At 35.6% G+C, this 16983-nt stretch overlaps 1 pseudogene; it reads right to left on the reverse strand.

Annotated features, from left to right (window-relative positions):
- Positions 1 to 1292: 1292 nt before the first annotated feature.
- On the reverse strand, positions 1293 to 1656 carry LOC106969566 (glutathione peroxidase 1-like; annotated as a pseudogene).
- Positions 1657 to 16983: the final 15327 nt, after the last annotated feature.

Consider the following 16983-nt stretch of genomic DNA (forward strand, 5'->3'; position numbering starts at 1 on the left):
CAGAATAAAGACAGCCAGAAGGAAAGTAGTAAGCACGAAACACTTTATTAAAGCAAAAGTACAATCTCAAGGTGGGAGAGCAGGCAGGTTCCCCACGGTGGAACCAGACCCAAGGTTGTCTTGGGATTGGATATTATTGGTTCTCTCTGGGCTGGTAGGAGCTATGCTGGGCTTCTAGTGTGTAGCTTTTTTTTTTTTTTTTTTTTTTCTTCCATCACTGTCCTTGCCTCCACCTTCTGTCTCGTTCCCATTCAAGGACTTGAGACTCTGCCTGCGGTGTTCCTTCCACTCTTCACATCCAGCTTCTACCTAACACTTTGGTGTCAGATCTAAGAAATGATTGCCAAGACTAATGCCAAGATTTTCTCTTATGTTTCCTTTTAAGACTTTTATAGTTTCAGATCTTATATGGTAGTCTTTATATTGATTGATTTCTGTTTATGGTGTAAATAAGGGTCTGATTTCATTTTTGTGTGTGTGAATGTCCAGTTTTCCCAAGAATATTGGTTGAAGAAACTGTGTTTTTAACCACTGTGTATTTTTGGCAGCCTTGTCAAAGATCAGGTGACTGCATACGTATTGGTTATTGCTGGACTCTCTATTCTGTTCCATTGATGTACATATTTATCTATGCCAGTACCACACTTTTTAAAATTACGGTAGTTTTGTAATATATTTTGAAATCAGGGAGTATGATGCCTCCAGCTTTGTTTTTGTCAAGATTTCATTGGCTACTTGGGGTCTTTTGTGATTCCATATCAATTTTAGGACTGTCTTTGAAAAATGCCATTGAGATTTTGATAGGCATTTGATAGCATTGACTCTATAGATTGCCTTGGGTAATATGGACATTATAATAATATGAAGTCTGCCAATCCAAAAATACAGGATGTCTTTCCATTTATTATGTCTCTTTAAGTTTTTTGTTTGTTTTTTTTTTTTTGTTTGTTTGTTTATTGGTGCTTTGTACTTCCAAGTTTAGAGGTTTTTTCAACTCCTTGGTTACTCCTTGGTTAAGGTTACCCAAGTATCTTATTCTTTTTTATTTTTCCTGACAACCAGTGCTTTATTAGTGAGGAGCCTTGGTTTGAGGAGTGGGGAGCTAGGATGGACAAGAAGCGCCCATCTTAAGGAATTTTCCTGGACATCAGGCATTCCTCCATGCATATTTCAAGTAAACACATTCATGGATGAAATCCTCAGAGGGGAGAGCGCTGTGACTGAAAACAGCGGGGATGGAGGGGCTCCCTAGGCACAGCTGAGTCTGTGGGACAGCAGAACTTCTCCAAGTTCTAGGTGACATCATTACATCACACTGGAAACCAGGTGATGAACTTGGGGCTGGTCATGAGCAGTGGCATCATTACTGGGGGCCGGAAGAGCCTCCTGTAGGAAGCTGAAGAGGGGGTGCCCTTGTGCACCAGTCCCCTCGCACTTCTCAGAAAGCATGAATTTGGGCTCGAACCTGTCCTGAGGTCTGAGGAACTTGAAGGAATTCAGGATCTCTTCCTTCCTGGCATTTCCTGATGCCAGCACCGCTTGCATGGGAAGCAAATACTGACCAGGCCCCTGGCAGAGGTGCTGCTGATGCTTGTTCTGGGCATAGTCCTGGATAGTTGTACCTCGGAGCGACACCGCATTTTTGGTCAGCAGCATGTTGGCCCCCAGGAACCCAGGCTCACAGGCTCCTCCCTGGCCAGCAGGCCCTTGGGAAAGGCATTCCTGGAGCGCTGGGGGCTGCAACTGCCGGTTGGTGGCAGGGAGTGCAGCTGCACACGTGGCCCGGCTGTGGGACCAGAGTGCACAGCTCTTTTGGTGCTCTTTTAAACGGGATCCTGAACAGACCAATAGTGAGTAAGGAGATTGGATTTGTAATTAAATACCTGCAACAAAGGAAATCCCAACACTAAAAGGCTTCACTGGTGATTTCTACCAATCTTTAAAGAAATAATAACAATACTGGTCAAACTATTCCAAAAATCTGAAGAGGAAGGGCTACTCTCAAACTGATTTTATGATGCCAGCATTACCTTGAAACCAAAGCTTGAAAAAGACACTACAAGAAAAGAAAACTATAGGCCAGTGCCCAAAATGAACAGACATGTAAAAATCCTTAATAAAATATTGACAAACCATATTCCGCAGTACCTTAGAAAGATCATATACCATGACCAAGTGGATTTATTCCTGGGAGGCAGGGATGGCTCAATATGTGCAAATAAATTAATATGATACACCACATTAACAGAAATAATAAAATCATATGATCATTTCAGTAGATGCTGAAAAACACATTTGAGAAAATTCAGCATCCTTTCATGGTAAAAAAAAAAAACTGTTAACAAATTACGTGAAGGAATTTACCTCCACATATGACAATCTCCTAGCTAACAGCATATTCAGCCGTGAAAAACTGAAGTCTTTTCCTTTGAGATCCAGAGTTACATGGATGCGCACTTTTACCACTTCTATTCAACATAGTAATGGAGGTACTAGCTAGAACAGTAAGCAAGAAAAAGAAATAAATGCACCGAAATTGGAAAGGAAGAAATAAATTTATCTCTGTTTGCATAGGGCATGATTTTATACGTAGAAAACCCAAAAGACTCTACAGAACAGCTGTTAGTACTAATAACTGAATCCACTAAAGTTGCAGGATACTAAAACCAACATGCCAAAATCTATTGTGTTTCCATAAAAATAGGGTAACTGAAAAGGAAATTAAGAGATCATTTCAAAATATCACATTAATACTGAGAAATCAATTGCCTATTAAACTGAATTGTTATAAATGTACTTAAGAATACATTGTTAATATTTGCTAATCAGTGTTGTGGTAGGCAATTTTTGCTATGATTGCCTGATACTGTAGCAGAACGGTACTGCTTTCAGGCCACAAAATCATGAACAAGAAATAAATCGTACAACTGAGTGAATCGCACTAATCATCGTATATAATTAGACATACTTCTTATAGTTAAGTGTTATTTTTTCCAGTTCAGTCTGTGTCCTTAGCCTGTGGTTCCCTGGTAGGTTTCTTATACATGGTGTCAGTCATCCGGCAGTGCTTTGTGATTTATATGTCATTGGATTTAATTCATCGATATTAGCTATATAAGTTTGAAATAAAACTGTAATAGAATAAAGAAATAAAACTGTAAATAATGTTGAAATAAAACTATAATAGACTAAGAGCCTTTAGAAACTTATATTTACAACTCTGTAGTCTAATAACTCAAAAAATTTAAATATCAAATTATATTCAAAATATTCAACTGGAGAAGAGATAAGAAACGAGTAGTTTAATAGTCACCAGAAATATAACTTTTTGTTATTAATTGTAGAGTGGTATTTCCTATTCTGGATATAAATTGAATCAATATAAATTGTAGCATTTTTCATAAATATGTTAATAAACAGATATTTGCTGAACATGAATCAGTAAAATGAGGTCTGAGTAAAGGGATATGGAATTTCCATATATTTGGGATAACTTAAATTAAGAAATATGAAGTTAAATAAATAAAAGTTAAAGTTAAATATTGCTGAGATATTCTTCAGATGTTACTTTAGCTTTGTACCAGTTAATTTTAAAATTGTAACATTAAATATGTTTCTCAAGTCTGCTATGAGTCTCCTACTCTTTCTCCTTCCCACTCCTTGGGGCTGTGGCAGACAGCGTAGGACATCACTCCCAATGATAATTCCTCTTAGTATTCATGCCATTGCATAAGCTCCTCCTATTATATGTGAGCTGGGCCTAGTGACTTGGTTCTAATGAATAGAATATAGAAATTAATGGGTTATCTCTTCTAGTAGGAATTTAGAAGTAACAGTGACTCCTATCTTGCTTGCACACTTTCTTTCTCTCTTGCTGGTATTCTCTCTTGCCATCTCATTTGACCACTGTGATGAAGCAAACTGCCATGTTGTGATATATGGCATATAGAGGAAAATGTGTCAGGAAACTGAGAGACACTTACAGTCAACATCTCATGAAGAACTGAGGATTTGGTTCAACAGCGTATGAGTAGCTGGATCCTGCCAACACCCACGTGAATGAGTTAGGAAGTCAATCCTTCCCAGTGGAGACTTGAGAAAAATGTATGCTTGTGAGACATCCAGAACCATATGCATCAGCTAAGCCATCTCACATTCCTAATCCACAAAAATTGTGAAATAATAAATGTTTTAAGCCACTAAACTTTGAGGTAATTTGTTATACAGTAATCAATACCTCATATACAGGTTGTGGGCTAACTTATTCATCCCCGTGGATTCATTTCTCATCAATTTACTGATAAACTAAAATTCAAATTACACACCTATGATGCCTACTGAAATTTATATCCATATTTCAAAATTCTCATTTTATATCCACATATGACACTTCTTAGGAACTATAATAACCAATATAAAAAATAAACTCATTATCTCCCCCACCCCCACAAATTCATTCTGTCTCTTAAACCTTAATTCATGAGATGACACTTTTTCAAACCAGTTTCCCATGATACTGTTTCAGATTAAGTCATTCTTAGCATCTCCCACTCTCGTGAATCTACCATCTGATTTTTAAAAGTTAAATTTATTTTATTCTACTTTTAAACATGTCTGGAATCTGTTTTATAACTAGTGTTTATACCTCAGTTTAAAATGCTGTCAATTTTCAAATAAATTGCTATACCAGCTACATGAAGAATATCCATTTTTGACATAGCAGTGGAAGTGTTTTAAAAATATGTGCTTACATTTTTTTTTTTTTACTCTCTAATTGCTCTCAGGTGAAAGTCAGACTTTTAACATGGATTTAAAGGATTTGATAGAAATGCCTTGTTTAACTCTCACATATCACATTTCTATTTGTCTTAGACTTAAGATCATGAAAGCAGTCACATTTTTCTGTATTATGTATTTCTTCATCCTCAGGCCCAGTTCAGTTTCTTTTCAATTAAATTCATGATAGAATGAGCAAGTGAATGATTGACCATAGTCTTTCAGATTTCAAATTATTGTCTTTTTAATATTAGGATTATGTTAACAGACTCTAATCTGTTAAACATATGGATTTGTAAAGACAGAAATGTGTGGATTTTAGGCCCAACTTTGCCATTAATTTCTTGTCTTTGACTTTTAGCAAGATATTCCACAGAAAATTACACTAGTTCACTAAAATTATAGTATAATTGAACCTGACGAGCAAGAAGAGTCAGCATTCAGAGCATTAGTAAAACACAGGAATGCAAGAGGGTAGAAAGCACATAAATGAAAATAACAAAAGGAAGTCAGAAACATAGTTTAACATATGTTCACATTGAGGCTGTAGCAGTATCTGACCATCTGTTTCAGGCTACTGGCCACAGAGTCAGGCTGGATTTTCTAATAGGTAACAGTCTCCAAGTAACCGTTGTATCAGAGATGAACATTTGTTTTTACCAGTTGAATGCCATGTGTCCACCACTGATAAGAGTAGATCCTGTGGCACCAATATTCATTAGTGATTGCAAATGCTTTGCCTTGATAGAAGAAAAAAAAAAATCAGCAACTCATTCACTGGATTAGCTTTCTTCTACTTTTATGCCAAATTCAGGAGTGGAATGGAGTTTTGTCACAGTCTCCTGTTACTTTTATGACACATTGCACAGTCAAAGAGTGCCATGGAGATGGGTCTTTAGGTTTTGCTTCAGTATTTTCCTGTATGAATCCAACTAGAAGAAACTTTGAAGGCTTTTGTAATTTAAATAGGAGCAAATTATTTCTACCCCCAGTGTATCTTCCATTTTAGTGGAAATAATGGTAAATGGTATATAAGTGGAGAATAACTTGTTCCCTGTAGTCTGCTTAGATTTTCACTTTGAAAACTTGCACCTGTAAGTATTATAACTATACTGTAATGTATACTTGTAATACTATACCTGTATTACCAAGGTACTTTGGCAAATATAGAAGATAATTTGAAAGTCATTACTATAGATTAAGATAATTTATTTGAAAAAGTCTTACATTCAAAATATAAAAAGGAATGCATCAATTGTGTAATATCAACTTCTCAGTTTAAATTTGGCAAGGTTTTCTTTAATTGTATGAGTTAATTTCATTAATCTTCCACCATTGCTAATTAAATTTCTTTATAATGTAACAGTCATAAGAAATAGCTAACTTTTCATTCTAATTGGAGTGTTACTTATACAGAAAACTGAAGTAAAGGAAGCACACAGATGGAAGCTGCAGGTGTAGCCATCCTCTAGGCTTTGTCATAATCATGGGATTGATTACTAAACAGAATGATGTCAAGAATGATGAAGGATCTGAGATTTACCCTAATTGCAGACTTGCAAGTTAGCCTACCACAGTTTTATGTCTGCTGACAGAAAACATGAGACATCTGTATCAGAGAGAATAGACTTTGTTATTCAGATATAGCAATAATAATAATAATCATATCAGTTCCTTTCCATATCTCCCAATCTACCTTCCCAGCTCATGATGCAGTACACACATAGCAGGTTTGTGTCCCAGATGGGAAAGTTCAAGATTATGAAACTTTAATCTTTCACAATGAACTGCAAGCAAACCTGTCCAACAATATATTCCATAAAGGGAGACCTTATCTTTATTAAACTCAGCAGCAGACAATTCTGCCTTCTTCTCTGGAAGGAGACACTGTCTCTGTCTTCCAGGGCTATTCACTATTCAACACCCTTGAAAAGTAATCCAGGAAAAAAGAAATTTAAAAGTTGTCACTGTTTCTACCTGTCATTGTCTCTACTTGCAGGTGTTCCTGAAATGTGAGAGACATCATGAACAGGAACAACAAAAAAGGCAGTTGATTGTATTCTGTGAATTAATAGAGATGGCAGTGGAGGTAGGGCTTGGTCAAAAATCCATCTGGGGTTGCCAGTGCCAGTCCTTGGAATTCTCTCATAAATGAATCAATTATTAAAAATATATTGACTACACCCTTAAAATTGCTTTAAATTATTAATCCTTTAAAGATGGAATATTTTGTTAAAAATTAATATAATTCAGCAAACTCATGCCTAATATTAGCATACTAATGTTCATTAGTATCATTTTAACTTTTATGTGGTTCTGAACTGAGAACATGTTTTAAAGATGGGAGTAGTGAAAACAGTTTAGTAGAGGAAATTTTTCATGGAGTCCAATTATGTACAGAGAGTGGTAAATAGTGAGGAAAAAAGTAACCAAACAATTATGACACTTGGGAGATTGTGTTTTATGAAGTCAGGGGAAGAGCACTGGGATGAAGGTAGGAAAATGTTCCAGTCAAGGCTTCTTCATTTGTAATTGCCCTTTGGTCTGCTCTCATCACTTAAGATGGTTGCTTTCTTAAGAAAGTCACTTCCCTAAGGCTAATAAGTCACTTTAATTGTAGTTTTGTTATACACACATTACTGAAACTTCATAAATGTAATTGGCTACATGATCTAAGAGTATTCTCACTATAAAAATTATAAGAACAATTTCTCTAAGTAGCAGTGATAATGTACTCATGTCATCATAATTAATATCCCAATCACTGAAATTATATTCCATTGGATTTAACCCACTACTCTTTACTAGCTCTGTATTCTTAGACAATTTTCCTAATTTTTCTGAGTGTTATGTTGTCCCTTTGTAAAACAGGGTTTGCACTTAATAAAGACTTTCTTGTGATATTCGAGTTTATGTATAGTAAAAACAGAGTTATTCTGGAGAGATTCTATCCACTTCTTAAATAGGAGGTACTACCATAATTAGCATTGTTATTATTTTAAAGAACAAAGGAATAACCTTGGGTAAACAACTCTGAGAAAAAATAAAACAAACAAATATAATAAAATGTAAATAATACTTACAGAAGCTAGAGAAAAACTTGAAAGGATGAGAAATATACTGTACTGATATTTCTATATATTTGGAGAAGAGGATAGTAAAATTTCTGAGAATGGAAAAGAACACATCTTGTTTCAACTGCCTAATCAAAATTAGTTTCATCAAAGATCACCCATGAAAGAGTATAACAGGGAACTGGAAATGAATTATTCAGGGCAAGAAAACTTCTGGAACATGTGTCTTGCTTAGAATTCAAAAGAAGTGAAATATAAAATATAAAAGAATGGAGTTGTGTCTCCCAAAATAAATAAAAATGTAGTTTCCCTTACTGTTTGATCTTCACACAGTTCCAGTGTCTACAGTGTTTCAGGACTAATGAAAATCCATGGGATTTGGGGTAGAAGAGGACAGTACATAATGCTCTATTCTCCTTCTGTCAGCTTAGGCACAATATTAGGGACAAGGTAGTTAGGATCGAATAGCCAGAGATTCTTACATGGCTTAAATGTAACAACAGCATGAAAAAAACTTTGGATTATGTTGCTAAGTGTGACCTTAAAGATAAGTAGTAGTCTTCATTGTGTACATTAAGAAAATTCAATTCAGGGGGGCGTCTGGGTGGCTAAGTCAGTTGAGCCTCCAGCTCTTGATTTTGGCTCAGATAATGATCTCACAGTCATGGGATCGAGCCCCACATGGGGTTCCATGCTGGGTGTGGAGCCTGCTTATTATTCCCTCTCTCCCTCACTCTCTCCCTCTACCCCTGCCCCGCTCACATGTATGCTTTTGCTCTCTCAAAAATAAATAAATAAAAATTTAAAAATTCAATTTAGAAACCATAAGCCTTGCGTGTAAGAGCCCTAGGACTAAATGGACTCTGCTATACTGTAGTCCCTCCATCACTCCGTAGTGACTTCTCATAGGGATATTTAAAATGATATAGTCAAGTATACCAATGATGGAGGAAGTTCTAAGAGAATCAACATATAGCAAAAAGAGCCACAATGAGAAGCACTGTTGATTGAATCAGAGAACCCCATTATAGCTGCCTTGACAATCAGCCATAGGCGTGCTTGATTCACCTTTCTGCCTTCACACATACGATCACAGGACTTTGCTTATCCAGGTGTTCAATAAAATGCTCCCTGAATTGATTTGCTCTGTTTGAAATTCCAATTAAGTTGTCAACACTGCTTATACTTCTTTATCCCAGAACCTCTAGAGGTTCTTCAGAATGAAATATCAATGAGGTTGATAGTGGTGGGATGGAGGTTATTTACCTCGCTTTAAGTTGTTTGTCCTAATATCGGTTCATCTGTTTCTCATGAAATCTAACAAAAGAGCTTTGTATTCCCTGTTACTTGTATTCAACATTAGTGCTCTCAGCAAAGTAAATTAATGAAAAGAATTTTTAAATAATAGTAATTTTGATGGATGGGCATTGGAAGAACTCTATATATTTCCATTCTGTAAAATTTTTATTTCATTTCTAATACCACTTGTATCCCCCACTAATCTGCTATTAATTGATTGATTGACTTATTTATTCTACAAACTATTGAATTTTATTCATTGTCAGGTAGTTAGCTAGGTTGCTGGGGATTAAATGATTAACAAACAGGAGAGACTTAATCCTGGCTTTAAGAAGTTGGGAGTCTTTTAGAACAGCAAACAAGAATTTATTTTAGAAGTGGTGTCATTAGATTTTAGCTTTGACAAGGTGACTTTCCTTAATGTGGGGTTAATGAAAGACTTTCTGGGACAGTGATTTTAAGGAGTGAAGAGGAGGAGAAATTAATCCATGAAAAGAAGAGCAGAAAGCATGCTTTGGCAGAGATGTTGTAATCCTGGGGACATGAAAAAGCCTATATTTTTGAGGAAATGAAAGTAGCTGGCTATGGAAACAGAGTGAAATAAGTTTGTGTATGAAGTCCATAAGCCAGTTCATGCAAGGTTTTATAGTCCAAGGGAAAAGCCATTGTAAAGTTTTAAATAGGAAATTGTCATTATCCAAATAACATTTTAAAAAACAAATCTGATATTTAGTGATCAATAAAATGAAAGTTTTCAAGAGAGGGCAGAGCAGGTGACAACAGGCTATTACAGAAGTGTTTTTTTAAAAAAATATATATTTGACATCTTACAGGGTTAAAGCGTGTTGATCTGATACATTTATGTATTGCAGTATGATTGCTATTATAGTGTTGGCACCTCTATCAGGTCACATAATTATTCTGTTTTGTGATGGGAATAATTAAGATCAAGTCTCTTAGCAAGTTTGATGTTTATAATGCAATATTGTTACCTATAATCACTCTACTGTGTGTTAGATCTGCAGGACTTACTTATCTACAAGTAGCAAGTAATATACCCTTGGCATCTCTCCTATTCTTCCACCTCCCAGCCTCTGGTAACCACTATTGTATTCTCTATTTTTATGAGTTTTTTTGTTTGTTTGATTTTAGTTTTTAGTTTAGTTCATTTTTTTTTCACATATAAGTGATACCATGTGGTATTTGACTTTCTTTGTCTGAATTATCTCATTTAATCTAATACCCTCAAGGTCCAACTATGTTGTCACAAATGGCATAATGTCATTTCTCATGGCTGAAAAATATTGTACGTGTGTGTGTGTATATGTGTGTGTATGCATATATGCATAATCTTTTTTATCCTTTCTTCCATTGATGGGCACTTAGGTAGTTTCCACATCTTCGCCACTCTGAATAATGCTGAAAAACATGTGAGTGCAAATGTCTCTTAGATAACTTGCTTTTGTTTCCTTTGGGTATATTCTTACAAGTGGAATGGCTGGATCTTATGGTAGTTCTAATTTTTTTAGAACACTCCATATTGTTTTCCATAGTGGCTGAGGTTTCGTGTGAGAAAATATTGGCTTACTAGTGTCATGGCCCTCTAGATGAATAATAGGTAGATTTGAAAAATATTTCAGGGGTGTAATCAAGCAATTGGTGATTGATTGGAGGAGAAGAGGGAAAGGGAGAGGGAGAGAAAGTCACTCTTAAATTTTTGGTATGAGTGCCTGTGTGGAGAGTACTCTTGCTGAGATTTGGACTGTTTCCCACATGTATGTGTGTGCGGCAGGGGATGGGCAGGAGAAAATCAAACATGTCTCATGAAGTAGTTGAAGCCTTTGTATTTCTATTGATAACCAACTGACTTGAGAAAAGGATTTGGTAGAGCAGGCAGGATAAAAGATCTAAAATTGAGCATTGTTGGAAATAAGTCAGTGCTAGTTCCAGATAATCTGAAAATTTAAAGCGGTTTTCTTTATTCTTCAATTATTAGTTTTGGTCCTAAGTAGTAAGCATGTTAAATTGCTAAAATTTCCAAATTTCCTTTGACAAATTAATTAACATTTAAGCCACATGATAAATATTATGTATAAAAAGAACCAGAGAGTAGTAAGAGTCCAAGATATAAAGTATTATCTCCGGTTTCCCAGATTTGGCACCACTCTCCTGTGTATATATGTATGTGTGTGTTGGTGTGTGATATCTGTATATATATTTATAAATATATTGATGAATTACCAGTGTATAGAAAATATGATAAACTCAAACCTTTTATATTTAATGTGTGGGGTTCATGTGGAAGAAAATTAAATGGGCTGATTCAGCTGCAAAGCCTTAATGTGTTCTGTGATGTGGCTTATTGCTGTGGAATTGGTTGTATAAAAAAGTAAAAGTGCTCAAGTTGTTTTTTTAAAAACCATTTCTACTTTGTATGCTCTTTTGACAAAATAAAAATGAAAAGAGAGCAATTTAAAACCCTTTAAATGATGCATCTACGGCAATATAATATGTGGCATTGTACTGTTAAGAGTAGCATCAAATCCCATATGAGGTCAGCTATTACCTTTTCATTTAATTCAAAATGACCTTATGGAGTGACTCTCATACTGGGCAAAATCTCATACAGTAATCTAGCTTTTAAAATGCTGTTTATATATTTTATTTTATTTTTCTTTAGTGCAATGTAAATCGCATACCATTGAGTTGACAAATGTGATTACTAATAAAAATACTCATCAGGATGTTATCTTCACATATTAATGAGAAAAAGAACATATTATAATTAGTCTTTGGGAGAAATAAACTTCACATTATCATGCAATATATTTCTCATATCCTCATCATTTACCTTATACACCATGCATTTGTAAATATCATGCCATTTTTGGTTTCTAAAAATGACTTAAGAAAACATTTAAAATTTCTTCAAATCTTGCAACCTTAGGGGCACTACATCGTTCAACCATGTACCTTCTCAGGGAAGAAATACAGTACAATGTCAGAGGGGAAAACTATTCTATATAAGTATCCTTCATTATAATGATTTTCCTTTTATTTTGAGTATAATATATTTGGTTATCTTAGACAAAGTTCCAGGTCTGATTCTTTTGTGTATGTGCTTTAATATCAGTAACTATGGCAACAAGATTTTAAATGCTGTATGTAGTATAAGTAAAGGGAAAATGGAGAGGATAAAACCCTAAAAGAAGAAGCTGTCAGTCCTCTTACTGTCATTGTGAGTCACAAAAACAATTTTCAGAATTATCTTGTAGGTCACAAAAAGATTTAGTTTATTTGCTTATTTTGTAATGAGTTTGCCTAGAATTATCTACATTTTTTATTGGCCTTTGTTTCATGTTATGCTTTTATGTGATGGCCAGAATTAGTTATATACAAATCACATTCCATTTCCTGAATGGTGCTGTGAGGAGGTCTGTGGAATCACTTCTCAGTAGAATAACCTCAACTGAAGAAACTAATATGACAAAATTAAAATCTCTGGAAATTATTCTAAGCACATAAAGCAAACAAACAAACACTCAGGAAAATCTAACTGTCATGGAGAAAAAGGAAATACCACAGGACCTGAGCTGTGGTCTGGTCTTTGCCTTCATGCTGAACCCCTGTTAAAGGCTGTAAAATCTCCCCAGAAGTAGGGAGCATTTCCCATCCTCACCAGCTCCTTGTTGCTTCAGCCAAATCCCAGGAAAAGTGAAGAGGGCTCCTTCTTCAACTTGCCCCAATACAAAAGCCTGCCACTGTACACCAGGGGAGGAAAGATGACAAGACTTCTTTAATTGCCCTCACTCCAGCTCATTCATAGGATGGGTGTACCACAACAGGGGGTGTCAAGCTGAGAAGAGAAGAGGCTATTAACACAGAGGACATTGGGTATGTTCAGTCCTGTGTCCACTGAGAAGCAACATCAGAGGATTTCCAAGAGAGAGGAAACAGATAACACAGAAATAGTCCAGCCAATTCAGTAAACAAATGAACAAGCAAACAAGAGCAAAACTGTGAGCCCCAGAGGTGCCTTAAAGGAAGTATTAAAAGGAACTTTTCCTATCCCAGGTATGCTATTATAAGAGAAGCAGTCGTGTGTCCCTAACTCCATCGCTAGAGCAGTGGCGCAAAAATTTTCCCCAGTGAAAGATTTAAGCCATTAGAACAGAGAACACCAAAGTTCTCTCCTCCAAAAAACTGACTTTATTTTGAACAGAGTATGGGGTGGTTTCAACCTAGAATCTCTTAAAAACAAGAGAAATGTTAATGGTGAGCAATTAAGGAAGGTTGATATCTTCATGAGAATATTCTTTAGATCAGTTTAATTTACCAAAAATATCAAGGTAAAGAGAGCTCAGACGATCCTTCCTGGCGTGAGGAAAAAAAAACTGTCAAAGAAAGCTTCAAAAACAGTTTCTGCAAAGAAGCCCAAGTGGAGTTGGATCAGACTGTGTAATAATTTATGCTCTAAATTATTATCAAAAACAATAGAACAGTCAGCCAGCAGTTAGTGGAGCCTAACAGCAGAGTGTGATGCCAACACAGGCAGACAGCCTAACAGAGATTAGGGAATGAGACTTTCAAATAAAGCTCAGTTAAAACCATTATCAACACAGAGGGCATTGGGTATGTTTAGGCGTGTGTCCACTGAGAAGCAACATCAGAAGCTTTGCAAGACAGAGGAAACAGATGCAACAAAAATAGTCCAGCCAATTCACCAAACAAATGAACAAGCAAACAATAGCAAACTTAGTGAGCTCCAGAGGTCCCTTAAAGTGAATATTAAAGGAAACTTTTCAGGCTGAAGAAATAAACACAGAGGGAAATTCAAATCCATACCAAACAGTGAACACCAGTAAAAGTAATTATGTAATTTAAAATAAAATGTAATATGCATAATGTTTCTTTTTCCCTCTTTTACCTGATTTAAAAAGCAATTATGTGCAGCATTGTGTATATGATTATATTGTTGGTTGTACAATATATAGAAATATATTTGTCAACAGTAGCATGAAGGACATAGGTAGGTGCAAAACTGTATTGGAATGAGGAAGGGATACCAGATGGTAACTCAGATCCACAGAAACAAAGGAAAAGAATAAAAAGTGATACATAAGCAGGTTAATATAATAAACTATAAATAAGACCCAGTTCCCAATTTTTATGTAAGTTTTTATAAACAACCTACAATTATATAAAATAATAGCTGTTACAATATATGGCAGACATATACAACTATATCAATAGAAATTAAACTTTGAATGAATAAAACAATCTAATTAAAGGGATATTCAGACTGAATACATCCAGCCACAAGATCCAACTACAGGCTCTCCACGGGACCACACTTTAAATTCAAATGTACAATTAGGTTTAAAGTGACAATATATAAATATATATCATGTGTGAAAATTAATAAAGGGAAACCTCATTTAGAATGGAGGTAAGAGGCCAGCAAGAAAGTTCTCACATTCTACTACTCATTGTCAATTGCAGATCCAACAGGAAGAAATGCACCTTGCAAGTCCATACTGCTTAGCGACTTTACCATCTCACCAGTAGGAAGAAAGGTTTCCTCCTCCCCAGCAATGCCCAGCCAATGAGAGAATGTCATAATTCAGCCAATGAAAAGCCACTATACTTTAAACTCCCAATTTACGCCAACAAACTTTTTGTTTATAACTCCCTTTCCAATGTCTCCTTTTTCTCTATAAGAGTGTTTGTCTTCTTTGTGTTCCAGACCTGCCTATAGTTTTGTTGTAGCTTACTTGTCCAAAATTGCAAATCTCTGCTATTCCCAAATAAGCCCATTTTTTTTTCTGGTAAAATAACTGGCAGTTTATATTTTTCTTCCAATATTTTATCTAAAGTTAGGTAACATAGTGTAGTATTGGTTTCAGGAGCAGAATTTAGTGTTTCATCAATTATTTACAATACTCAGTGCTCAACACAAGTGCCTTCTTTAATACCCATCACCCATTTAGCCCATCCCCTGCCCAGCTCCCCATCAACAACCCTCAGTTTATTTTCTCTAGTTAACAGTCACTTATGGTTTGCCTCCCTGTTTTTATCTTATTTTATTTTTACCTCCCTTTCCTTCCCTATGTTCATATGTTTTGTTTCTTAAATTCCACCTATGAGTGAAATTATATGTTTTTTGTCTTTCTCTGACTTATTTCACTTAGCATAATACACTCTAGTTCCATTCACATCATTGCAAATGGCAAGATTTCATTCTTTTTGATTGCCTAGCAGTATAATATATACCAATTCTACTTTACCCATTCATCAGTCAATGGAAATTTGTGCTCTTTCCATATCTTTGGCTATTGTTGACAGTGCTGCTGTAAACATCGGGTTGCATGTTCCCCTTCTAATCAGTATTTTTGTATCCTTTGGGTGAATAGCTAGTAGTGCAATTGCTGGGTCATAGGGTAGCTTTGTATTTAACTTTCTGAGTGATTTCCACACTATTTTCCAGAGTGGCTGCATCAGTTTGCATTACCACCGACAGTGTAAGAGGGTTCTCCTTTCTTAGCGTCCTTGCCAACATTTGTGGTTTCCTGAGATGTCAGGTGGTACTCATTGTGGTTTTGATTTGTATTTTCCTGAAGATGAATGATGCTGAGCATTTTTTCATGTGTCAGTTGGCCATCTGGATGTCTTCTTTGGAGAAGTGTCTATTCATGTCTTCTGCCCATTTCTTCACTGGGTTATATATTTTTGGGGTGTTGAGTTTGATAAGTTCTTTATAGATTTTGGATACTAGCCCTTTATCCTATATGTCATTTGCAAATATCTTCTCCCATCCTATCAATTGTCTTTTAGTTTTTTTCCTTCACTGTGCAGAAGCTTTTAATCTTGATGAAGTCCCAGTCGTTCATGTTTGCTTTTGTTTCCTTTGCCTCCAGAGACATGTCTTGTAAAAAGTTGCTACATCTGAGGTCAAAGAGGTTGCTGTCTGTATTTTTCTCTAGGATTTTGATGGTTTCCTGTCTCACATTTAGGTCTTTCACCCATTTTGAATTTATTTTTGTGGTGTAAGAAAGTGGTCCAGTTTCATTCTTCTATGCGTGCTGTCCAGTTTTCCCAACACCATTTGTTGAAGTGACTGTCTTTTTTCCATTGGATATTCTTTCCTTCTTTGTCAAAGATTAGTTGGCCATATGTTTGTGGGTCCATTTCTGGGTTCTCTATTCTGTTCCATTGATCTGAGTACCTGGTGTTTTTGTTGTTGTTGTTGTTGTTGTTGTTTTTTTCCAGTACCACACTGTCTTAATGATTATAGCTTTGTAATACAGCTTGAAGTGTGGAATTGTGATGCCTCCTGCTTTGTTTTTCTTTTCCAACATTACTTTAGCTATTCAGGGTCTTTTCTGGTTCCATACAAATTTTAGGATTGTTCTATCCCTGTGAAAAATGCTGGAGGTATTTTGATAGGAATTGCATTGAATGTGTAGGTTGCTTTGGGTAGTATAGAATGTTTAACAGTATTTGTTCTTCCAATCTATGAGGATAGAATGGTTTCTTTTCCCATTTCTTTGTGTATTACTCAATTTATTTTATAAGTGTTCTATAATTTTTGAAGTATAGATCTATTACCACTTTGGCTAGTTTTTTTTCCTAGTGTCTTAGGTTTTTGATGCAATTATAAATGGGACCGGTTTCTTAATTTTTCTTCCTGCTGCTTCATTATTGGTGTATAGAAATGCAACATATTTCTGTACATTGATTTTATATCCCGCAACTTTGCTGAAGTCAGGTATTAGTTCTAGCAATTTTTTGGTGGAGTCTTTTGGGTTTTCCACATAGACTATCATGTTGCCTG

Source organism: Acinonyx jubatus, chromosome A1 (genome assembly GCF_027475565.1).
Source record: "Acinonyx jubatus isolate Ajub_Pintada_27869175 chromosome A1, VMU_Ajub_asm_v1.0, whole genome shotgun sequence".
Lineage (NCBI taxonomy): Eukaryota > Metazoa > Chordata > Mammalia > Carnivora > Felidae > Acinonyx > Acinonyx jubatus.